A 25762-nucleotide genomic window follows, 5' to 3' on the forward strand; every position below is an offset into this window, starting at 1 on the left:
GGTGATGAGCGGACTGAGATGGGACCACTGGGTAGCACTTATGGCCTGATAGGAGTTTGCAGGGTAGTCAGCCTCTCCCACCCTCTGGATTCCCTCTTTGGCCCACTTCCATTGGTGGTGAACTTCCAGTCTCACCATGGTCCCTATGCCCCGAAGACTCTCCGTGGAATTTTATACCACTGAGAAATCAATCACTTTCTTTCACGGTGTTGTTGCAAACTGTGGGAGTGTGTGGGGAATACATGGCCATTTCAGGTGTCTCTACCTGTGCTCAGTCTCTGTTTATTTCCTCCTAAGAATCACTCCAGAACATGATGCATAAAGAAAATGTATTCAGATGGAGAATATATTTTTATCTGTGGTCTATATCCACACCCACAGCTTTATACAATCTGTTTAGAGGTATTTTTTCCATACATTCATGCTCTTTCATTTCTTTCTTTAAATTTCACTTGAAAAAGAATCTTATTATGAAGATTTCAACCACAAGGGGGAAAAGAACACAACTCAGATGGACTTGAATACTAAAGGAACTCACCGAGTGGCTCACGGAACAGGAGAGCTCAGTCAGGGCTCAAAGGCACGGCCGGATCCAGTGGCTCAGTGCTCACTCAGGAGCTGGCTCTCCTTGTGCCTCTGCCATATCTTCTTCTCTTTTTCTAGTTTTATTTTTTTAATTTAATCTAATATTTATTTAAAATTTAATTTAATATTTATTTAAAAATTTAAAATTTCTATACAATTTTAAAAGGTTACTTTCCATTTACAATTATTACAGAATGTTGGCTCTTTTCCCTGGGATGTACAAGACATCCTTGAGCCTGCCTTACACCCAGTAGTTTGCACCTCCCACTCTCCTAACCACCCACTTGTATAATGTCCCTCCCCCTCTCCCCACTGGTAACCACTAGTTTGTTTTCTATATCTGTGAGTCTGCTTCTTTTATGCTATATTCACTAGTTTGCTATATTTTTTTTAAGATTTCAGATATAAGTGATATCATACAGTATTTATCTTTCTATGTCTGACATACTTTGCTTAGCATAAGGCCCTCCAAGTCCATCCATGTTGCTGCAAATGGCAAAATTTTATTCCTTTTTAGGGCTGAGTAGTATTCCATTGTGTATATATGTGTATGTATGTATGTATGTATGTATATATATGTGTGTGTGTATATATATATATATATATGTATATATATGTATATATACAGCACATCTTCTCTATCCCTTCATCTGTTGATGGACACTTAGGTTGTTGCTGTATCTTGGCAATTGTAAATAATGCTGCTATGAGTATTGGGGTGCATGTATCTTTTCAAATTAGTGTTTTTGTTTTTGTTGTTTTGATACATACCCAGGAATGGAATTGCTGGATCATATGGTGGGTTTATTTTTAGTTTTCGAGGAACCTCCATACTGTTTTCCACAGTGACTGCACCAATTTACATTCTCACCAACAGTGTACAAGGGTTCCCTTTTCTCTACATCCTTGCCGACATTTGTTTTTTTGTAGACTTTATGATGATAGCCATTCCAGGACAGTTGTGAAGTGATGTCTCATGGTTTTGATTTGCATTTCCCTGATCATGAGCAGTGCCAAACATCTTTCCATGTTCCTGTTGTCTGCCCCACTTTCCATAGGATCAGATTCAACCTGAGGAGGCCTCCTCTGTGGCCACAGGATGGTTGCCAGTAGATCCCAGGGCTTCTTGCTCCCCTGTCTTCACTGCATGGGAGTGAAAGGTCTTTTATGGGTTTGGTCTCAGAAGAAGGATGTTTCCTTTCCAGAAACCCTCAACAAACATCTCTTTATGACTCATTGGTTCAAACTGAGTTACTTTGCTCAGGTCGACAAGTCAGCTTTGCTGGCTGTTTTTAGCCATCCATCATGGCTAAAACATGTCCATCATGGACCGTAGAATAAAGTCAATTCCACCCCCAACACCCGGTGAGAATATGAGAGCTGTAGTGCCTGGAAGGAAAGTCCTGGGGCTACTGATGAAGGGAGCCTGGAGAATGGACATCGGAGAGTCAGTCAACACGACCTCACGATGGCCTCGCTTTTCTCTTTATGGCTCTAAACGCAAGCCTCTTCCTGTTTCTCCTCACTGGTCCTTCTTGATCATCTAAGGCATTGCTGTTGCGTGGAATTCTGACAGAGGGGAGAACCAAGGCTAAGGGAAAAGGAAGCAAACTTGTTTGGTAAGCCTCCCTGAGAATTCCGTAGAGGGTTTGCTTTTCACCAGCAAGCAAACAAACAAATGAGAAAGCCCTGTGATGACATAGACACACATCCCTTCTGTAGCCTGCGGAACCTCAGACCAGGTCTGTGTTTCTTCTGTGATGTGCGTCTTCCTGACCCAAGAGGACAGTCGTTGTCTTTAGGAGGTACCAGCTCCCACCGGGAGCTCATCATTCAGTTCTAACCCTCTTCTAATAATAAGGAAAAGAGCAATTTAGGGAGAGAAATGTTTTGTTACAGTGCTTATTTCTCACAGTGGGTCTTCCCAAACACTTTGCAAATGTTTGTTTTGTTTTTTGGGTTTTCTTTTGGGGGTGGTGGTGGTAATTAGGTTTATTTATTTATTTATTTTCAGAGGAAGTACTGGGGCTTGAACCCAGGACCTTGTGCGTGCCAAGCATGTGCTCTACCACTTGAGCTACACCCTCCTCCCAAACACTTTGCAAATGTTAAGGAACCCGCCCAGCATCCCTGTGTAATGAACATGTATGGGTGGAGGAGAGGGTCAGCTGTCTGAGGCCCCTCCATGAATGAATGGTCAGGACAAGCACCTGGGCCACTGGGCTCACGGCTCCAGTCCCAGTCACTCGAAAACACTGCCATTTAACTTCTTTCCCTTCCCAGAGGGGAAAAGTATGCACAGCCAAGCAGAAGCAAATATATTTTGTTCTTTTCTGCTTGGCACCAACGAGTATGCATTTGAAGGACATTACATGATGACTTTACGAAGACATTGAGCACACTCAGCAGTATGGACAGCGGAGAGGGCAAGGCACTTCTGCACCTAGAAAATGAGATTATTGTCCCTCCTTCTCAAATATTGTTTACAGATCACTCCCAGGGTGCCAGCCATTGTACTGGCCCCGGTACAGGACTGTCAGATGGTTGCTTCGAGAGATGACAGAAGACTGTGAAACTATTAAGGGCTTGGATAAAATTGTGCAACTTTGAAAGGGCTGGGTCAACGCTATAGATGAATAAGATTCAACTCCCGCCTTGTGGAAGGTAACTCTTCAACAGGGGAGCTATAAAACCCCCTAGTAACTGTACTGTAAGCAAAATGTAATAAGTGTGATAATAAAAGGTGTTCGTATTTTACTGTAGAAAACCAGTGAAAGCCAGGAGATCTGGATGGAAAAATCATTACGTCGAAATTCCCTGGAGGGTGTGTCATTTTATCTGGGCTGAAATTTATGAGGATTTTAAGGATAAGTGGAGATGCGGAGCAAAGGTAAATCAGTGAAGAGATGAGTGTTGGAGAGTCTCAGGGGTGGGAGAACGTGGCTTTTTGTATAAGTAACTGTATTTGGCTGGAGTGTAAAGTTTGAAAGGAAGTAATGGGAAGGGAGTAACTGGAAACAAAGATTGGAGAACACCGAGGTCTTAAGTGTCAAACTGAGTGTAATTTGATCTAGGAGGAAGTGGAGGGCCGTGAGAGGCTGTTTGCAGCTGGCACTTTGTCCCGTGAAATCTGCGCTAGAGCTCGCATCAGAGTCGGAACGCGAGTCTGGCTGAAGTGTGGCCGGTGCCAGGTTAGTCGTGACCTGTGTGTAGCTACCGTTCTCCTGTAGCTCGGGTGCAAGTCGAGGCAGGGCGGTGCGGAGGCAGGAGCCCAGGAAATGAGGCGTCATTCTCAACTGCAGCTAGAGAGGGTTGAGGATGGGTGTTCTGAAGGTGACCTGGAGAGACGCCCAAGGGACAGGAACGCACAAGTGATGCCTGGGAATTACGGAGGGGCGGCGTGGTACAGCGGTGGGTCTGAGAGTGACTGATCTGGGTCCTACCTCCCAGCTTGGGTGTCACCCACCTGTGTGATTCTAGGCCAGTCCCCAGGAAAACCTCAGTGTCCTCATCTGTAGTGAGAAAGGGGACAGCGTTTTCTAATGTGCATTCTGTGGACAATTAGTAACGAAGAATGTCCCACTAGGAAAAAGGGTCTGTGGTCAAATACGTTTGGGAAACATTGCGGACTCTGCTCCACTTTGGTTGCCACGAGGTCCAGTGAGGCATCAGAGGGAGGCAGTTTCACTCTGTTGAAATCAGCCTTTCCCAAGATGATGCCAGAAGTTCTTTAAAAGTGTTTTTAAAAGTGCTTTGAGATCCGCAAGGAAGGAGGTCCCCGGTGGGCTCGTCATTTGACTTCATTAGAAGCCTGTATGCTAAGGAGCCTTCGACTTCAGCTTCTGGTTTGAAATCATCCTATTTCTAACGCGCTCTATTAACCAGGAAAGAGCTGAGGGATTATTTTTTCCTCCTCTCTTTTTTGCATCTTTGTATAATGTAATTTAACCTAGCAAAAAAAAGACAATGATTGTCTGTCCCACAGGACTTAATTAACTCCCAGCTTCATGGTGCGCCAAAGAAATAATAAGGAAAGGAAAAGTTCGAGTGTTCGTACCTGTCCACTTCCACCTCTGGTGCATAATGAGATGTCAGGAAGGGTGACACTGATGGACTGTGTGAAACAGGCTGACTGCAGGAGGCGGCGAGCTGCCTGCTTGGCTCCCGGGAACGCTGGCCAGCCTGCAGGAACCTCGGACCCAGGGAGCCACCTTTTTCTTCAGATGACAATTTCCAGCACCCTCCCCACCCACCTCCCTGCCACCTGAGCTGAGCGGTGGTTTTGTTAACCTTTAGCTCTGCCTTCTGCACCCTGGTCGGATGTTATGACAATTGTCACAGGGCAGATGCCGTGTTTATTAAGCTGCCTGTAGCAAATCCGGATGGGAAGGGCCAGATTCTACCAGCCAGCCCTCAGGGGAGCCCATAAAGAAATTGCAAGGCTAATAAAAATCATGCTGGATGAAATTGCAGTCCTCTGGTGCCAGTCCATGACGGGGCGAATCTGGTTTTACATTTTAATGGGGGCAGGGACTGAAGGTTTGAACGGGGACCGTGGTACCAGCAGCCCTGAAAGTTGTACCTGCTTCACCCAGAGCTAGGACAGGGCAGGAGAAGGCAGGCTGGCTTCTCTCTGTGTGCGAGGTTGCTGCACATTTGAGATGGGAATTCATTAATGTTTCTTACATGTTAACAATGCCCTGCTCCTGGGAAAAAGCCTCCCTCTGCTGCGTGGCATGAGATTTGGGCTACAGTTCAGGTCCTCTGGCCTCAGACTGATGGAAGCCTTCAGCGCCCAGACTTGAGGGTGGTGGTCCTTGAAAATGCGTGGGGAACAATCTCCGGTTCCTCATCTCAATAAAATGGTTCTAAAACTTTCCCATCCTGGGGGCTTCTCAGAAAGCTGTGTGAGGTCTCTGCGAAGAGCCATTCCCGCGTTTGCAGTCAGATTCACGCTGTACCCCATCCAACGTGGGGGCGACAGCCTCAGAAGGCAGTTCTTTTTTCCTTTGTGAAGTCCTTCTGTTCACAGAATTCACTTCATCCAGATCAATCGATAGTTTTCGGACATTAAAATGGAACAGCCATGTAGACAATTGCTGTTTGGGGAAGACTGAGGAGAATGGAAGGAAAAACACAATAGAATATCTCAGTCATAGGTATGGTGCCATCCAGAGAAGTATATTCCGTATTTTCCTGAAAAGAAACACTATTGTAATAAGGGAAGGGGGTAACATTAACTGAATACCAACTTCCTGTCAGGAACTCAGTGAAGCCCTTTACTCAAATGACCCATTTAATCTTCAGAATAAAGCTTTGACGTGATTACTACCGTCATCTCCAGTTTACAGATTCATAACTGCTCAGAGAGGTTTAGTAGCCTGATTCAGGACACACAGCAGGCAAGGGGCAGAGCAGGGACTCAAAGGCAGAAGAGTCCAGAGCCTCTCCTATGACTGCCAATTTTTCTTAGGAAAACACGTTTCAAAAAAGTAGAAAGAAAACCTGTCCTTTTTTTTTTTTTATAAACAAGTCCCCAAATAAAGATGGGAAATGACAATGTGAATTTGTGGAGGTAGATCTCTGGGTCGTGGAGAATGTAGGACTATGTGAAAATTTACCTTCCAAGCTTCAACCTCGGCTGGGAGCCTGGGTCTGTCTGGTTCTGCCTTCTTACTGAGCACAGCTCCTCCATGCCTGCCTGCTTGTGGAAATTGGCCTCCCGTTTGTGTCCTGGATCCTTCCAGTGGGGTTTTCTGCTACCTCGACCCTGGCGCTCTGACAGTGACTTCGGTGGACTTGCGCGCGTGTGTGGGTTTGTGCTGGCGGGGCTGCACTGTGCAGTGTGGAGCCCAAGACTTAGGGCTTCTAATGACTCCAAGAGTCAGGCTTTGTGGAATGAAGACAGCAGTGACTGTATCAAAGCCGATGGGCATCAGCTGGAAACCAGCCCTCCAGACTTTCATTGTGAAACTTTTAGAAACTGAGACTGTAGACACTGGGAGACACAGCAGAATCGGACTCTTACCAAAGAAGTAAGTTATACAAAGGGTGGTTTTACTCAGAAAGACCTTCCCGTTTCAGAGGAACACATTTGGACTCCAAAACTGTAATAGCTTTGCCATTTGCCAAGTGGGTTTTCCTGAGGGTTGCAGAAGTAGAGATCTGCTTGGCATAGGTGATGTTCCTGGTATCTTTCTGAACTCTTTCCAAGTCTTGATAATGGGAGCAATATTTAGTAGAAATTACTTATTTTTGCAATGTAGGGAGAACCCTGTCATTTCCTTTGCTGTGTTGTTTTAGTGAAGTAATGGGAGACCAGATCTGTAGTTTCAGAATGTTCTGTTTCATTTTCCTTTTGAAATTTTCCAGAAAATGAGGAACTGTGTCTTGTAAGGGAGGGATGAGGGGTGCAGATACTAACTACATAGTTTACCTTTGAAAGGGGAAATCTGCTAATGGGAATTTTCAAGATGATGGCAAATTCTAACCTGCGAGTCTCTGAGTTTAGTATTTTACAGAGTATAAAATAATGAAGAAAGGATGACTATATTTCACACTTGTTTGAAATTACAGGAACACGAGGCACCTGGGGTTTAGATTAAAAATTGCATCTCTATATAAAGTTTTCTTTTGAGCCTCTTTTCTTTTTTCTTTTTTCCCCTTTGTTTCTGTCTTCCTTTCCCATTCAATTTCAACTGCTATTTAAAGTAGAAGTTCATAAGATCCAAATCTCTCCAGATGTATTGTAACAGAATTCTTGGAGACCCAAATGAATGAAGTCATAATGGTAGAAAAAAAACAGACGGTGACGAGGGTTTTCGTATAGGGGCTGGGCCACAATCTGCACCCCATCAAATTCCATTGTCTGAGCAGCTCAGTGACCATTCATCACCTTTAAGGCAATAACTAGTAGCAAGTATGTTGACCCTTTTATATCGCACAGGCACATGGCATGTGCTGATTTTGTGTGCGTGGTTTTCACAGCACTATGGAATAGGTATTATTAGACCCATTTTACAGATCAGGGAATGAATGGATGCTTCTGAAGGTTGAGAGCCTTACCCAAGGCCCCACGGCTAATAATGCTGGACCTGTGCTTGAGAAATGCAGTCTGCCTCTTCTCTTAAGCAGGATGTGGAGGGTGGGGTGGGGGAGGCGGAAGCAGAGAAGATGATACGGGAAAAGGATGGAGTAGTGTGGAAAATAAATTTGAGCTAATCAAATGATCTTTCACTCAAATCTCACATGTAGTGAAATTAGAGCAACACTCTGTGAGTTCAGTTTAACTTCAAGGGCATGGCCAGATTTCCTAAGGAAGAAAAGTGTTTCAATCTTAGTTTGAAAATTTTGGCCTGGAAAACAAGATTTTCTTTTCACAGCCCATAACTTGTTTCCCTGGCCCTGGAATTTGGAGAGGCTCTGAAAGAAGGGAGGGACTTCACTCTTTCCTGCCCTGATTTTGTATGCAAAATGTTCACTGGAATAAAACAAAGAAACAGGCCCGACAAAGGAAGAGAAGGACTCAGGGAGTAGATACTGTCTTGCAGGGGTGGTGACATCTGCGCCAGGTTGTCACGACGGAGCGGAGCGAGTGGAGGTGGGCGCCGGGTAACCACGGGCGATGCGGGAGATAAATGGTTGACCCCAGCCCGTGTCAGCCCACGATTGATGCCACCATCAGCCCGAGTGCCTTCCCAATGATTTTTTAAAAAAATCTTTGATAGAGTGTGTTATCTAGTTACTGGCACGAGGGCAATAGCCTGGAGGGGTGAAGGAAAAGGAAAGAATAAAAGGTCACTCCAGGAGGATGATGTCTGTCGGACTAAATGAGAAAAAAGGATCAGGCTCCAAAGGGGAGGAAATAAATAAATAACAATAAAAGCAGCTGCGAGGTGCAGGGATGGGATGAGGGAGATGGCTGGTTCCCGTATCTTTCCTGCTCCTCTCTTCTTTTTCTGTCCCTTCCTTCCTTCCTTACACTCTCTTCCTTCCTTCTCCCCTTTTCTTTTTTTTTCTTTTTTTTGGGGGGGAGGGTGGGGAGGTAATTAGGTTTATTCATTTATTTTTTAATGGAGGTACTGGGGATTGAACCCAGGACCTCATGCATGCTAGGTATGCACTCTAGCACTGAGCTATACCCTCCCTTCTTCTCCTTTCCTTTTGAATTAAGATAGACCTTGAGTTATTCTGGGGAGCTTAGCAGATGTAGCCATAGATTCTTTGCTTTTTTTTTCCCTAAAATTTTTCTAATGATCTGATTGGGATTGTTATGTCTTTGAAGAAATCTTTGGGAGAGGTGAAATTAAAAGCCTTAATTAACACCCCCAACCCTTTGTCTGTAAAATAATGATAATTTAAGAGTAAAAGATACAAAGCAAATAACATGAAATTCCTCTACATAATAGAAAAATATGTCCTTATGATATGGTATTATTAATTGATTTGTGGTGGATCTGTGAATTCAGTTCTGGATAACACTTGTCTTCCTCTCCGTACACACACACACACACCCCCATAGGCATGCCCACATGCATAGTCTTTTCACAAGCACCTATATACACATTTTTGGAGAGGCAGGAATATAATTGCTTTTGCTCAATATTGCTGTATCAACAGAATTCTACTTCATGATAATAGAAACTTTAATTGGCTCTTTTAGTCTTAAAATAAATTTTGCAGAGGGAAAAGAAAAGCAGGGAGAACTGAGGTTTTTTTGTCTAAGATCGTGGCTTTAATTATGAATTTTTTTCTTTTTTATTTGCCCTGGAAAAATCTAGTCCTTTTTTGCCTTCATGGAGTGTTTGTGGAAGGTTAAGATGTTGGCTCCAGGGCAGGAGGCCTGAAGGCAGGGCTAGATCCGTGGCATGAATGCTCTCCTTTGAGAAGACTCATGTTGGATATAAAAATATGGGTCCCCAAAAGCAACTCTGGGAAGAGTAGAGAAATTTACTTCAGGCAGAATCCATCCTTTTCTAAGGCCAGGAGAGTTTAAACATGTGACTTCCTGGCAGTAATGACATTGGTTCCCAGCAGCCAGTGCCAGGCAGGGTCCTCTTCGGTTACTTGGCGCAGGTCGGAGGGTATGTTTTGCCATCCCTTCATCAAAGATATCAGAGTAGTGGAAAGAACCCGAGTCTTGATGCTGGAAGATGTGGGTTCTAGTCCCTGCTGAGACTGTCTTACTAAGAGGCCCTGTGTCCACGGCTGGATTTCTCAGACCCATTGCTTCCCTCATGTGCATGATGACAGTCATGCTTCAGAGTATCCTCCTGCAAAGGTTTTGAAATTTAAGAGTCTACAGATATGAAAACTGTAAGTTCTAAAGTGCTATTCAAGCCTTACCCTTCTTACTCCGTGTGGACTCCATGGGCGCCTGGTGGTGCGCTTGGCTGTGGTGCGGGGCTTGCAGACTAGAACAAGGAAATGGTGCTTCTTGGAAACTTCCATAAAGTTGACTCAAGTGGGGACAAGATGGAGGCATGAAGGGGCTAGCTGAAAAATAGTAGCGTGTGTGCTTTTTTCTGGCTTTTAACAGTTTCTAGTTTGGCGACATAAAATGTATGCTGTATCATTTGCCTTACTCATGGAGTTAATACATTTGAGATCCCAAATTTAAAACTATAGTTTATTTTGTCAAGAGTTTGTCTCTTTTATTGAGGTATAAATTACGTGGAACAAAGCGCGCAGGTCTTACATGTATAGTTCACTGATGTCTGTGTCTGCTGTGACGGCCACACTCCAAATCAAGGTCTAGAACACTGTCATTGCCCAAGAAAGTTGATTTTACTTTAATTGTTTTTTTTTTCCTCTGTAAATGGTGATGCGACAGCTGAATCTTAATAAATCTATCTTTTCCTTGTTTTTGTTTAAGGAAAAGTGTGCAAGAGGCAAGAAGTCATTGCCTATCAGGCGCTGAGTTGGTCGTCACCTGTGTTAGTTAACTATATGTTACGTAATTATAATGGCCCTTGAAGAGTCTCCATTTTATGGTTGAGGGATTGAACTTCAAGGAAGTTAGGTGACTGCCAAGGTCACACAGTGGTCAAGTGGTGACGCTGGGATTTACTTAGTGTTGTCCCCTCCGAAGTCTTTTTTTTTTTTTTCTCCTTCAACTGGTAAGATAAAGCAATCGCAAAGATTTGGGGGCCTGAGGGTCTTCCAGAATCAGAGATACTGCAAGTCCACATTTTCAGGAAAAAAAGGTCTCCATACAATGTAGAAGTCCTAGCATGTATGAGAATAAGGGAACATATAACAAAGATTCTGTTTAATATTTTAAAAGAAATTAGGATCTGATACTATTGGATTTTCCTATGGGAAAAACAGTCGTGACGAAATGTCTTTGGCTAAAGAGCTCGCCTTTCCCACTCCCTCCTCCTCCTCCGGCTGTGACCTCGGAACTGTCTTCGTGATTTGGCGTCATCCTCGAGACTCTCCCCTTGTGGTGCTGCGGGGGCGGCCAGACGTGGCTGGGTGAATGACACCTTGCCTTGCACGCGATTTCGAGGTTACAGACGCGGAGCTTCCCTTCCTTCGTAACTGAGATTCTGTCCGCTTTCCTTAGAAGCATTCCAGGTTAGCTTAGCAGTTTTGCTTTTACTTTTTCTGGGTCCGGGAATGCCTCAGGTCCAGGATACCCCTAAAATCTCCAGCATAACAGTGGCTTCAGGGGAAGGGTTCTGAATTTCACACTGATATTGGCGGGAATCCGTACAGGATCCCTGAGCACAGAGCGGCGCTCACAGGACTTTGGCGTGAGATCCGGAAGGATGCCCCGGTTCTGTTTTCACATACACGGAGGTGGAGACGGGCAGCGCGCAGACTTTGTGCAGAAGCGGGATGTGTGCGAGTGTCCCCTTTTATATCAAGCTCATTCCCTCTTTGTCCTCATCCTCCTTTCTTCAACAGATCAATCCACCCAAAGCCTTCTTGGGTGAGGAGCAAAGGGAATAGCTTCCTTCTAGGTCCTTCTTTTGGACAAACGACGTGGTTAATGTTGGATTCCCGTTCACTCAGTGAACCACCATTTTAGCCAAGAAGAACCCAGGCCATTTCCTCCGCCTCATCAGTCTATTCCCCGTGTTCTCTTTTGGAAAAGTATAGTTTTAATGACATTTACAATCAAACAAAGATTTTCATCTTGTCTTTCCAGCGGGCTTACTTCTTTTTCCCTGTGGCCTGCTCCTTGGTCATAACTCCACATTCTCAAATCCGTCCTTACCATCCAGGCTGCTGGCGGAGTAAAGAGCTTCATTAATGTTTTCCCGCTAGACTTGAAAACAATTAGAGCCGTGACTTGAAGGAGTTAAAGAGGAACCCCCCACCTCAAACCCTGAAACCAAACAGACATCACAGGGCAGGGATATAGCAGGTAGAGTGGTTGCTGTAAACACTTTCTCTTGAAAGCTGTGTCTTTTCAATAAACACACTGTTAGGCCCGAGCAAAATATTTCCAGTTGGCTTCATGGGTGGTGTGGTGCTTTAAGCTCTGAGCTCATACTCAGTTAAATTTCAAATGTCAAAGCTCATTAATAGTGATTTTAGCCAAAGACAGCTTGTAAGGAGCTGTGCAAACTTAAATCCTCAAATAAAAAGAGAAGAAAGATGACCATTTAACCTTGCTTTTCCTTCCCCTGCTTTCTTCACCTCCACTTCGAGTTTGTTTTGGGTTTTATTGACAGTAGGTTTCAAGTTTATATTCCGCATTTCCCTTAATTTGCCTCGTCCTTTTATCCCCCCCTTGGGAAACAGGCCTATTACAAAGGTGTCGCGATGTTGCTTTGAGTTTTAGGAGGAGTGTTTTGTCTGTTTGAAGCGGGCCTGGAGGAGTCTGTGAAAGTATTAAGGCAGAAGGTGCAGCTTTCGAGAGAGAGAAACACACTGGGATATGCTTATGTGTTCAGATGCTGTTTCCAGCAGTGTCTGAATACAAATGCAGAAGGAGATTCCATCGACACAATAACTGTTTCAAATGAAAATATCACACGATCTGGACTCCTGTTGTGGTGGGGCCAGTGCTCACCCCTGTGGTTACCTAGAAAACCAAGCGAAAACAAACTTTTTTTTTTTAAATCCGATCTGAAGTTACTTGTGCAGTTGTGATTGTGGGCTGGCCGGCCTGCCATGTGAACTTCCGTGAACAACAAATTCGTAATTGAGTTACCAACTCCAGATTTGACGTCCGCTTGGCCTCCCTTTTGATTCTGGGTTTCACAGGCAGCAGGCTCTACTGTGTCCTCTTCCTGAATCTCTGCAGGCGTCCTGGGTACCACGTGGGCGATGTCGGCATCGCAGTGTGTGGTGGAGGAGGCCGGAGGACCCAGGACGGATGCCTCCGAGGTGGTCCGGGTGGTCTGCGATATCTCGAAGCTTCTCTCACTAGACCCTGTGGCCACAATTGTCTTGAGGAATGTGAGTGTGGGTTGCACTGAGGTTTCTGCGTGACTCCAGCCAGAGCAGGGGTACTAATTTGTAGGTGGAAGAGTCTGGAGGGTGAGGGAGGATCAGGGGATGGTGTTGAATCAGGGTTTTCTTCTGAGGATTTAGGACAATTTGCTCTTGGGGGGCAAGCATGGGCCCCAATCAGAAGTTTATGAGCCCTGTGGCCTTTTTCCATGTTTCACCAAAACAGGGGAATTTTACTCCCCCCCTCCCCCAACAGTTTGTTTATGTTGTTAAAGAAGCTGACTGATTTGGACAAAGGTTGCTGTGCTGAGCAAAGGTCATTCATTGCGAACAGTCTGCCATCTTGAAACGAAAAGAACCCAGTCGCGTTCTTCAGATGGATGTGTGTCCAGTTAGTGTTCATGGGTTTTAATGATACTTGGCTCATGGATAAAAGCTTTAATAACACGAGATCGTGTTGAGTGGGCTGTATTGTTCAGGGTATGAAAAGTTTGCACGAATCCCTTTTAAAAGCCAAGTAAGGATGTTTTCTGTAAGTAGGATCGTAACCTGGGAAGTATTTCTAAGACAATTCTTTTAGCTTTTGTCCCCTCTGTCCTCCCCTGTAAACACCCAGATTTTGCCTGTGTGAGAAAAGAAACAAGCCTGTGTGGAACTGTAAGGATTGGCTTCTATGTCGGTTTCTTCCAGACCGTGAGCTTCCTGAGAGCAGGAAATTATGCTATGTATCATTTTCTCCGCGGGGCCTCCCGCAGTACCTGGCTCAGTAAATGCTCCTTGGTTGAATACAGTAAAACTTCATTAATTGATACACTAGCAAGATTGTAGGCGGAATATTTAACTTAAGAGAAAAATCAATTTTATGGACTCCGGTGCATTCATTATTTGTGTGCAAATAGGGGCTGCAAATTATAAGTAAGGGCTATCAATTTACTGAAGCAGATCTGGAAACACTCCATTGGCAGACCCAGCGCCCTAAGTTTGGGTTATGCCTTGATCGTTCAAAAAACACTAAATCATTTTCACAGAAGACAAATAAATTGTAAAATTTCAGGCAAGAGAAAGCTTTTAGGTGTCACTGTAATCCGCTGTTTGCTGGCTGCCCATTTCACACAGCCGGTCTAGTTTGTGGATTTGGTCTAATTGACTTGATGAATGCCCACTGTATACCAGGTACGGTGCTAGTGACTTGTGGTCCACAGGTGGTTACCATGCAGTCCCTGCCCCGTGGAACGTACACCTTAGACAGATAAACAATCCTGGAGGGGAACCTGGACCACAAGAGCGGTAAAGGTGGAGTGCAGGGCAGACCCCGAGGAAAGAAGAGTTTCTCGAGAGCCTGAGAAAGTCTTCACAGGGAAATTTCAAGTGGAGCCGGACCTTGAGAGATGCCTGTACCATCCAGGAGAGGGAGCGTTTGCGTCAGCACGGTTGGTCGTGGTGTATTTAGGAGACAGTGTGGCTTTTGGTATAGTTTGAGATTGGTGCGTGTCCCAGTGGAGGCGTGGGAAGGGGAGCAGGAGATAAGGCTGGGGGACTAATGACAGGGTGGGGGTTGTGCGCTGATGTGAATTTTACTTTATTTTCTAGGCACTGGGAATCAGCTCCCCACCTGTATTCTAAATGTGGGGAGTGTGGCCAGGTGTGTGTGTGTGTGTGTGTACAGGGAGGAGGGGGAGAGTGAGAGAGATGAGGTAGTGAGGTTAACTTTCCTAGGACTGGAATACTGCTTCCTGGCAGGATCAGCCGCGGAGAGGAGGCTGGAGGGTGTGGGCGGATGAGGGGCAGAGAGACCAGCTCTGCTACCTCAGGCGATAGTCACTCATTTAATGTTCATTCATTCAGGTAATAAATATTCGTTACAAACCTGCTGCGGGCCAAACACCATGCTACACTCTAGGTGCACAGACAGACCTGCTGTCTGTCCTCACGGAGCCTCTCGTGCGGAAGACACCGGTGGTGCTGGGCGCCTTCGTGGCGTTCTGTGCGCTGAGGGGAAGCGCGTGAACTAAGAGGCGTTTGTGGGGTGAGTGGAGGAGCGGCGCGGCCTGCTGGCTGTGGGAGGGCAGCATCAGGGGGAGCGGTAGGCGCCTGTCCCTGGAGCTGGCGAACGCTGTAAACTCGGTGGGTGGTGGGCCACTGGTTGTTGATGGCTGAGGGAGCAAGTCTGCAGGAAGGAGGGGATGAGAAATGCAGCTTTACACGTGCTGTGGCCACGGGCTTCATGTCACACGCATGCTCAGCTAGCCGGCTGTTCAGGGTGTAGGACAGAGTTCAGGGTCTGAGGTGCAGATGTGAGAGTTGTCACGAGGAGGATTATAAGAGGTGAAGGGAGGAGGTGGCAGTATCCAGGGAGGACGTGCGGATGAGAGAGAAGGGGCTGGACGCGTGGGGACCGCCAGTGTTTGCGGGATGAGCAGAGGCTGATCCCTGCCCACACATTCTAGAGCATTCCATCCCCCACATCGGGAGCACGTGATGTCACCAGTGCTCCCTTCTTTTCTCTTGTTCCATTAGCTCATTCTCCTCAGTGTATACACGGTTTAATCTTAAACCAAGACCCTTCCCCTAACCTTCCTTTGACCCTACGCTTCCTTCTACACAGTGGTTGGCTTCTCCCCTCCCCTTCCCAGCCCCGCTTGTTGGGAGGGTAACGCTGTGGGCTGTTTCCGGTCCCCGCCTCTGGTCCGTCCTTCCCCTGCAGCTGCGTGGCTTTGACAGCCCCTCAGCCCTGAAACGCTCTGGCCAAGGTCTCCTGTAACCTCGTCCTCATCCTGTGACCTGCTCCCAGACGCATTAGTCCTGAGAAGCTCTCCTATTCATCCGACTCCAGTTCAGTCCAATGTAATTCCAAAGCCTCAAACCTTAATTCAGTTCAAAATTGGCCCACCCCTCGATGGCTTGGAAGCGTGTGGTGAGGGCATGGTTCTCTCTCTCGTGACCATCTCCTTCCCCACGTCTTCTAGGAGTTGGCCCAGGGAGGGCGATGAGGGTAAAAGGATGCGTCATGTGTGGTGCTACAGCAACAAGACGACAAGGGCCCCGTGGGTGGGAGAGGTCCCATGGTTAGCTGTCTCGGGCCTCGTTGTGGGTTCACAGAAGTCCTCCAGCTGAGGTCCTGGGTCTACAACTCTCTCTGCCTGGCTGGCCCATTGCTTTTTGGGGGTGGGGAACTTTGCTTCCCCGCAGTAGTTCAGTCTGCCTCTTGGAAAAATTCCGTTTTAGCACGTCAGATCTGTTCCCTTCCAGGGGACCCACGGTTACCTTTGTTTCTCCAGCAGTGACATCAGCCTTTCCCCTCTGCTGCAGGGCAGGGGCAGCTCCAGCCGTGGGCCCCTGACTTTAGACTTTTTAGGTCTGAATCAAGTGCTGGTGCCTTTTTCTGTTGAGCTCTCGCTTTGGTTCCCTTGAATCTTGGCTTTGATGAGGTGGGAGTGTAGATAGAAAATACGGCGAGATACTGAACATCATGCAGTGGGAGGGCGATAAATACTACGGCGGGAAGTTCAAAGCCCGGTGGAAGCAGAAAAAAGACAGTCAGCTCTGCTTTAGGGTGAGGGGATCCCAGCTAAAGCATCTCAGAGAAAGGGAGATGACCTGGCTTTTGAGCAAGGGTTTTCCTGGTAGGATGGGGTAGAAAGGTCTTCCAGACGGAGGTAGGGCAGGTCACCTCCAGGACTGAAGGCTGGAGATATGACATAGCAGGGTGTGTCTGGGGACTTACAGGCTGTCACATAAGGAGCAGAGTGGAGAGGGGACCAGGGACTAGAGCCCCGAGGGCTGCAGGCACACTCATGCACACGCACTCACAAGAGCAAGGGGACAGACTCATGCCCCGCAGAGCAGCACGGCAAACACATATGCTGAGCCTTGTCTTCTTTTTCAGTCTTTCGTTCCTTTGTCTGCTTTTAGGATCTTGAAAAAGTCATTTAGCCTCTCTAAGCTCCAGCACCCTCATCCGAAATACGATAAACTGTCTCATTTCCTAACCAGGCTCTAGAGATGCGCTGAACCAACCGGGTAAGTTTAATTTTTAATCTGTTGCTTTGGTCTAGAGAACTAGGGAGCCCAAGAAGGTTGGTGATTTAATTAAAAAGAAAGAAACATATCCCGCCTCCCCCCCCCCCCAGTTTTTAAACTGTAGTGAAACATGCATAACATAGAATTTTCTGTTTTAACTGTATTTAATTGTAGAGATCAGTGGCATTAAATACATTCACATTGTTGTGCTGCCATCACCCCGTCTATCTCTGGAGCATTTTTATCTTCCCAAACTGAAACTCCACGCCCATTAAACTCTAACTCCCCATCTCCCTGGCCCCAGACCCGGGCAACCACCTTTCTCCTTTCTGTCTCTGAATTTGACAACATAGGTCTCTTGTCTATGTGGACTCGCACAGGATTTATCCTTGTGTAGCTGGCTTACTTCTCTTAGCATAATGTCTTTAGGGCTCATCCACGATGTAGCGTGAGGCAGAGTTTCCTTCCTTTTTAAGACCGAATAATATTCCATTGTATGTATGGACCCCATTTTGTTTGTGCTTTTATCTCTGATGACCGTTGGGGCTCCTTCCACCTTTTGGCTGTTGTCAGTAAGCTGTTATGAAAATGGATATACAAATACCCTGCTTACAGTTCTTTTGGGTGCAAACCCGGAAGTGGCACGGTCAGAATTACACGGTCCTCCTGTGTTTAACGCAGCTCCTTATGGAGCTGTCATATTATTGCCAAAGTTTTGCCCCATTTTACATTCCTACCAGCAATGCACAAGGTTCCAATTCTCCACAGTCCCATCAATACTTGTTATTTTGTTTGTGTTTTTGTTTTGACTAACAGCCACCCTAATGGCTGTAAAGTGACATCTCATTGTGGTTTTGATGTGCACTTTCCTAACGATTAGTGGTGGTGAACATCTTTTCATCTGCTTATCAGCCATTTATATTATCTTCTTTGGAGAAAAGTTTATTCAAGTCCATTGACCATTTTTTACATAGGGTTATTTGATTTTTGTTGATGTTGTTACAACTCAAAATTTCTCTATATGTTCTGGATACTCATCCTTTATCAGGAAAATGATTCGCAAATACCTTCTTCCATTATACAGGTTGCTGCTTCACTCTGTGGATAGTGTCCTTTGATACACAGAGGTTTTAACTTGGTGAAGTCCAATTTATCTGTTTCGTTGTTGTTGTTACTGTGGTGTCATATTGAAGAAATCATTGCCAAATCCAATGTCGTGAAGATTTCCCCTCTAGACCAACACAGAAGCCTCGCCTTTTTTATATCGCTTATGTTGGCCTCATTTCTATCTTTAAAATCCACATCTCTGGCTTAGTCTGCAGAGAGTAACTTAACTTTATTTCTTTTGCCTCCTAGTCTCTAAACATTCTTTGGGTACCATCTTATACCGTCTTACCATCTTAGTTGCTTGGAGACTTAGGCAAGATGCCAGTTAGGTCCATTACCTTGTCTATAAGTGTTCTCAATATGTTCAAAAGGTTTAAATATGTTTTAAATTTAGGTTTAGCTTGGCTTTGGACTGCCCCTATGAAAAACTTCGAAGACGTGCAGATTAAAAGCTACCTGCCCACCCCGATTAGTGGAGGAGAATGGAAAAGCGGAGGGAAGAAAAAGGAAAGGTTATTTCTTTCTGCTTCATGTGATTGATAAGGAGGTGAAGTGATTTTTTTTTTCTCCTCAATTTTCTAAAACAACAAAACGCCTTAGGGGTAGATCCCGGACAAAGGAGGCGTCATCTGGATTTGCTGTCCAGAAGTGGGGAATGGGGAGTGGTGCAAGCTGTACCACGGCTTGCCAGCTTTTCCGTGGGATCCATCCACGTGGCTCATGCTACCAGGATGCATGCTGATGGCTCGATCAAGAAAATGTTAGGAGAGCTGCTTACACTTTGCTGATTGAAAAAAATAAAGGCCATGTCTTTTGGTGGAAAAAATACAAATCACTTTGATTTGGCTTTTGTCCTGAGTCTAACCCGCCTCAATTCATCGAGCAATCTTGTAGCAGTCACTTACTTTCACATTTTTGAAACGAGCTATTAGAGTAGATATCTAAGCTTTCATTACCCCTGAAGTAACAACGGGGCTGACTGGGAGCTGCGTCTCTTCCCGTTGGGAAAATGGGGGAGAGAAGCAGCTTCTGTTTTCTTAAGGCAGAACAGAGTGACATGAATAATCAATCCTCAGCAAGTCGAGGCCCTGATTCCCTGACGTTGGGAGAAGGCATCTCGCACGGGTTACAAGAGATCTTGTGGCCTCCGATCACTCTCCAATATTGCTTATTGAGTTAGTCCAGCCTTGGGTCCCTGGAGAGTTGGGTACTGCTGCTTTAAGGCTCATTTCATGGGGGTCTTTGTGGCTTTTAAACTCCCAAACTTCTTGGGTGATAACTCTGCCTGTGGGTTGTTCAGTATTTACCGAAGATTCTGAGTTTTCTGCCTTTAAAGACACAAGAAGGAAAGTTTTTCAAGTGTTTGTATAAACTTATGTGTATGTGTTGTACACATACCCATGTTTTTATACTATGTACGCTGTAAACAATGAATGCCAGGTGACTTTAAAGCGAATGATGAAAGTACATTTTGCTATCTGGAAAATATATTGAGCTGCAAGAATTTTTGGAAGGGCTTTGGGAAATTTTTGCTTTATGGGGTTTTCTGTGAAGAAGAGTTTACTGGAAAAAAAATGCACGTATTTTCTTAATTTTATTTATCAGCAGTCAAAGCAGTAAGTTAAACATTTACAAAACATTTTTAAAGCACACTGCTTGGATATACTAAGTAGATGACAGTTTAGCTGATTTTTGGATCTTTCATTTTTAATCATGGGGACCTTTAAATTTTGTCACCCCCTGCTTGCCACACCTACTCAGGCTGATAACTGGCATATGAAAATTTGGAAAAATACAATAGAGATTTTTTTTTTCCATCATGTCAAAATAGCATGTGGTTTTGATCCTAAGAGTGGAGGGTTTCCATCAGACGGCCCTATCTGAACTCTCTGGGTCTATTTCCTCCTTTGCCTGGATGGCTGTTACTGGTAGTTGGTATTATTCAATTATCTCTACATTTTAACCTTGGTGTTTACCACTAATGTCGCTCAAGTCTGTGGATGATTCATTGCATCTGGAACCAATAAACAGGGTTTGGCAGAAAAGGGACAGTGTGTGGTGGATGCGTGGAGAGGAAAGGGAACGATGCACTTGAAAGCGGGCTCTGAGAGCTGGCAAAGTCAGTTTTGCATTCATGGGTACAGGGGAGGGTCCCCCAGTGTGCAAGCCACAGTGAGTGCCCAGGGAAGACTCACAGAAATGATGGCGATGATTTAATCAACGTGACCTGTGTAAACAAGAGAGGCCTCCACCCTGTGGAGGACAGACAAGCTCCCCAAGTCCTAGATCCTCAAGGTTTCATCCTGGCTCTGAAACTCATCATTCATTTAATCTTTCTGGGCTTCCTCATTCCTCCAGCAGGACTGATAATTTTGTGGTATTTGCTTTAAAACAAATAATCTCGTGCATCATCAAATACCAGACAATACAGGCATGGATGCTGAATGGTGAAACTTGATGCTACTTTGATAGCAGGAGATCTGAAAACGTCAATGAACATTTCCTTTGTCCTCCCTAAAAAGTACATTAATCTCTACCCTGAAGCTTCAAGAAGGAGGGAAAAGTTATTTAGTCAAGGCCAGTGAAGATCCCAGGTTCAGGTACAGGATGGATTTCTCTGGTTTCTGAGCTTGGTCTCCCCCTGCAAAACACTGCCTCTTTTTTTTTTTTTTTCAATTTTAAAGTGAGGGAATAAAAAAAGTCAGATTCTCCTCTCTCCTCAGGAAGCAATGCAAGCAGAAGAGTAGTGTTATTAATACCAATTACATTCAAATACCATGCTCAGAAGTCAGGTTGGAATCTGGGCTTTTAAAAATCCTCAGTATCTCCCAGAGGACACCCATCATGGTTGCGTTCAGGATCAGAAAGATTTTGCATTTCTTCAGTCTAAATAGAGAAAGGTTGTGAGGGCGTAGCAGTCCTGTAGCATTTGCTGTTTATCCTCTCCCTGAGCAAATGAGTTCTCTCTCAGGTCTTAATCTAAACTTCTTGACATCATAAATTAACAAAAAAAATTCTGTGTTGTCTGTCCTGTGTGTTGGGAGTCCCTTATGCGGTGAGAAAACCCCTGGCCTTCCGCCTGGCACGGCCATCCCATCTTGGTCTTGTTAACCATCCTTTGGGGTAGTGACTTCAGTCAGGAGGAAAGGAGGAAAACTCAAGTGCAGACACACTCTCGGTGAAAATGACTGCGTAGCACACACGCTGCATAACGGATAACCACAATCTCAGCAACTCAGGACAATGCTCATCTATCATGTCGAAGTGTCTGCGGGTCGGACATCTGGGTGCAGGGTCGCTGGGTCCCTGCTCCGTGTCTCACAAGGCTGCAGTTAGGGTGTCAGCCTGGCCACATCCTCAGCTGGAGCTCAAGGTCTCCCTCCAGTCTCCTTCACGTTGTTGGCAGAAATCGGTTCCTTTCAGCTGTGGGATGAGGGCCTCTTTTTCTCGCTGGATGTTGGTCAAGGACCATTTTGACTCCTGGAGGCTGCTCTTGGGGCCTAATCAGATGGTCCTTTCCATAACCCGACAGTTGGCTCCTTCAAGGTCAGAGGGGGGATCTCTTTTAAGGGCTCACCTGCATAAGAGAAGTCTGTCCCCCTTTTGAGTAACCCAAAGTCAACTGATTTCTGAGCTTCATTACACCGGCAGCATTCCTTCACCACTGCCACGTGATGTAACCTGATCATGGAAGGATAGCCCATCTTACTCACCAGCTCTGTTCCCACTAACGGGAAGGGGAGTGTTCAGGGCGTGTGCTCAGGGGGCAGGAGTCCTGGGAGGGCACCTCAGAGTTCTTAACACCAGCAGTAAGCTCCACCTGGGGATTTGAGATGGTCTCTAGACACAGCCTTGGTGAAAGTCAGAGTTCTGCTGGCATCGTAGGGGTCTGTTCCAGGTCTTTCTGGACCCTACATATTTCACTAAGTCCTGGGCTCTCCTGGAGTACCAAAGAAGGGACCCCTCCTGGATCACCTCCATTCCTGAAGCTCCTTTAGGGGGGCTGTTAGTTCTAGTTTCCAATGAGGGCTTGAGGTTTGGGGTGGCTCCTGGGGAGCTTACCCCAGGATGGGAATCTGTCCTCTTGGTAGAAGACCTATTTCTATATTCAGTGTTTCTTGAAACTGGGCATGTGTGATGCCAACATGAAGACGGGGGAAAGTCTTGGCTTTGTCTGGTTCTGATCCAAGCGTAGGGCATCAGTGTGGCATAACCTCAGTCCTAGGAACGTGCCTGGGTATCTCCTTGACCTCCGAGAGCTGTGGGCACGATCCCCCCAAAGAGGCGGGAGAAGAACCGCACAGGAGACCCGATTTGTTTTGTTTGTGCTAATGGAAGACCTGCCCACTTTCCTAATTAATGGTTCACTACCAAGAGCTCTACACTTCTTTAGCCTGGGAGCTAAATGCAATCAACATTTGTTTGTTTCTGTTAAAAAAATTTTTATTTTGCCCTTGAGGAGATCATTATTGCTATTGTATGAAGATGGTAGGCCAGCATTAAGAGTAATTAGAGCAGATGGTAGTGAATAGTTCTATTGTAAAACCGACTCCTCCTTTTCTCTCTGCCACCCCATATGCATTTTGCTTCCCTTCAGGTATGAAAGGGAGGAAAAAAAGAAAAGGAGGCAAAAAAAAAAGAGAAAGGTTCCCCTGGTGTTTGAAACTGAGGAGCTGTCAAAGGTACCGGGCAGGAAAAGCATGCTCCCATGTATTCCAGCTCTGAAATTAAGTGTTTTCCAAGGCGGCGCAGTCACGGGTCCACGGCATGGGGAAATAACATGCTGTAGTCCATCACTTAAAATGTTAACCTTGTCTCTTACTCATGACTGGGAGCAGGAACACGTGCTCCGCGCTCGCTGGTTAAATGGCAGTGTGTCAGCTCTGTGGAGAAGGCTAGCGTGTAGCTGTCAATCTTCCGATTTGGCTCTATGTGTGCACATCCAGGTGTGACACACACATACACACACAACACGGACTTTTGGTTGCCTTTATGTAGCCTGCAGAGACCTGGTTTATTGCTTACTGGAAAATGAGAACTGGACCAGTTTCTAGCATTTCAGTGTATACCCTTTTGTTTGCCAGTCCTCAGTCTCTTAGGTATTGATATTATATTTATTTATTTATTTTTAATCGTAGAAGTTTCTATTTTGAACATATTTCAATCTTGATGGAATATACATGTAGTATACAGAGCAGATTACAGGCACTTGGACAGTATCAGTTCTTCTTATTATACTGATAGTATACATTAGAAGTTACCAGGAGTAAGCAAATTTTTTTTTCTAAAAAGAGCCAGATGGTAAATATTTTAGCTTTTGTGGGCCACCTAGTCTCTGCCACAAAGTGAAAGAAGCTATAAACAATATGTAACATGACAGCCAAGACATGAAAGCAACCTAAATGCCCATCAATATCCAAAAGACTGGATAAAGAAGCTGTGGTATAGTTATACAATGGAATATGACTCAGCCCTAAAAAAGAATGAGATAATGCCATTTGCAGCAACATGGCTGGACCTAGAGCTTATCATACTAAGTAAAGTAAGTCCAGACACAGAGAGACAAATATTGTATGATACCACTTACATGTGGAATCTAAAAAAATGATACAGATGAACTCATTTACAAAACGGAAACAGACTCACGGACATAGGAAACAAACTTATGGTTACCAAAGAGGAAAGGGGCAGGGATGGATAAATATGGAATTTGGGATTAACAGATACACACTACTATGTATAAAATAGACAAACTACTGGGACCTACTGCATGGTGCAGGGAACTGTGTTCTATATCTTGTAATAACCGATAATGGAAAAGAATCTGAAAAAAAGAATGCATATATATGTATAACTGAATCACTCTGTGGTACACCTGAAACATTGCAAGTAAACTGCAATTCAATAAATTCAATAAAAAAATAAAAATAAAAAAGGTAAATAAGCAGTCAAAGCCATGTTCTAATAAACCTTGACCTATCAATACAGTGGATGGGCCAGATTTGGGTGTAGTTTGCTGACCCTGATACGTTCTCTTGACTTACTTCACTTGATTCTCTTCCCTGCGACATGTGAAGAGCTCGGGGTCTTTATATGGAAGAAAAATGAATGAGTGCCCCCATATTTCAGCAGGAAGGGCGACAGAGCTGTGCAGGCTTCCCGCCTTCAGTCCCGCAGGCCGGTCTGTGCTCCCGGCGGCGCCCGTTCTCGGAGCTCCACCCGCCTCCGCTCCGAGCCTTTGCCCGAGGGGCGGGCCCGCTCACTGCGCTCGTGTGAAAGAGCGCCTCCCGCCCGGCCACGTCTCCTCCACTTCCTCCTGCCTTTCTTTCCCTCCAAGAGCACATTATTTGTTTTACTCACTTAGCTTTCTCTCCCTAAGATATAAGCTCCCTGAGGTCAGAGATTTGCTTTATTTTGTGCCCCGCCCTGTGCCTCTCGGGTTGGGGATGCCCAGTAGATACTGGTTGAACCCAGAGATCCATCCGCACCGTGCTTCCGGGCAAGAAGGCTGAAAGGAGCCTGGGATTACTGAGTGTTAAGTGCACTCAAAAATGTTCGCCATGATGAACGACTTTTTTTAAGTTTAACATTTTTAACATTGAAAGCAGGGAGGGACAGAGGTAGGTTTTTCGGTGGTGAAGATGAGTGATGCTGGAAGTCAAATGTCTTACGTGTGCCCTGGAGGCGCTCAGTCATGGAATGATCTTCAGGCTGGTAACTGAGAAGAGACACTGTTGAGGAGATTTGAAGATTCGAGTGGAAGAGACGAGGAAGAAAGGGCCAGCGAGATTGTTCTGTTTGCGGACTGTGATGTTCCTGAGTGGGCTAAAATAACTTACAAGGATGAAGCACTGAGTAATGCCACTGAGACATCTTGGGGTGTAGGGTGTGCATGGAACGGAGAGGGGAGCTAGTGAATTGCCCGGGTTTCTAAGAGGAAGAGAGAGGAAATCTGAATTGGGCCCAAGCCCCTGGCAGGAGGTGTGGCTGATGTTTCTTTGAGGACCCAACACCCTGGCAGCGAGGAGGGACTTCCTCATGGCATGTCATCATCGCGAAGGGTTTATAAGCACGGAGAAACGGAAGTGATCTCTTAGAGCCAGCATGAGCTCAGTAAGAACAAATTATGCCAAACTAATTTAATTTCCTTTTTGTTCCCTAAGGAGTTATTAGATTATAGGTCTGGGGCTCTATTCATAATCCTGGATTTGTAGATGGTTGACTTTTCCTACAAGTGAACATCTTTTGGGTTTCAGAATCAGCTGGAATAATCTCAGCTTGTGTTAATTTGTCTGAGATGTCTAGACTGAAAGACGGAAGGGTAATTAATGCACTGGATTTCACCTGTAAGGCACAGCCAGCCCTCTGTACTCCCACATCACCTTGGTGATGCCTTTAATTATTGAATTAATCACACACAGTTGAATGATCTGGCTATTTGTCTTTTTTAAAAAAATAACATGAACACCTTAAGAACAAGGATGAGGTCACGTGTATCTAAAAGAAATACCTTTACATTAGCTCGTACATGAAAGGTTTGGGATTTTAATTGACCAACAAGCTAAATGTCACCCAATATTATAATATAGTTATTAAAATAGCCAAGACCACTAGTTGGGAGAGCAAATGTTATTTAGTAAAT

General features: G+C 45.3%; 1 protein-coding gene and 1 long non-coding RNA gene across 3 annotated transcripts in view; both read left to right on the top strand.

The window, feature by feature from the left end:
* Positions 1–25762, top strand: part of PKHD1 (PKHD1 ciliary IPT domain containing fibrocystin/polyductin) — a 365190-nt gene that overhangs the window by 77943 nt on the left and 261485 nt on the right. The gene's annotated exons all lie outside the window — the stretch shown is intronic.
* LOC140687677 (uncharacterized) lies at positions 16284–18704 on the top strand. 2 transcript variants are annotated; one of them, XR_012062105.1, is made up of 3 exons: positions 16284–16348; positions 16906–17013; positions 18515–18704. It is a non-coding gene; the product is annotated as an uncharacterized lncRNA (long non-coding RNA). The 2 variants fall into 2 exon arrangements; XR_012062104.1 differs by having other exon boundaries at positions 16336–16421.

The sequence above is a fragment of the Vicugna pacos genome, chromosome 20 (genome assembly GCF_048564905.1).
Source record: "Vicugna pacos chromosome 20, VicPac4, whole genome shotgun sequence".
NCBI classification, from domain to species: domain Eukaryota; kingdom Metazoa; phylum Chordata; class Mammalia; order Artiodactyla; family Camelidae; genus Vicugna; species Vicugna pacos.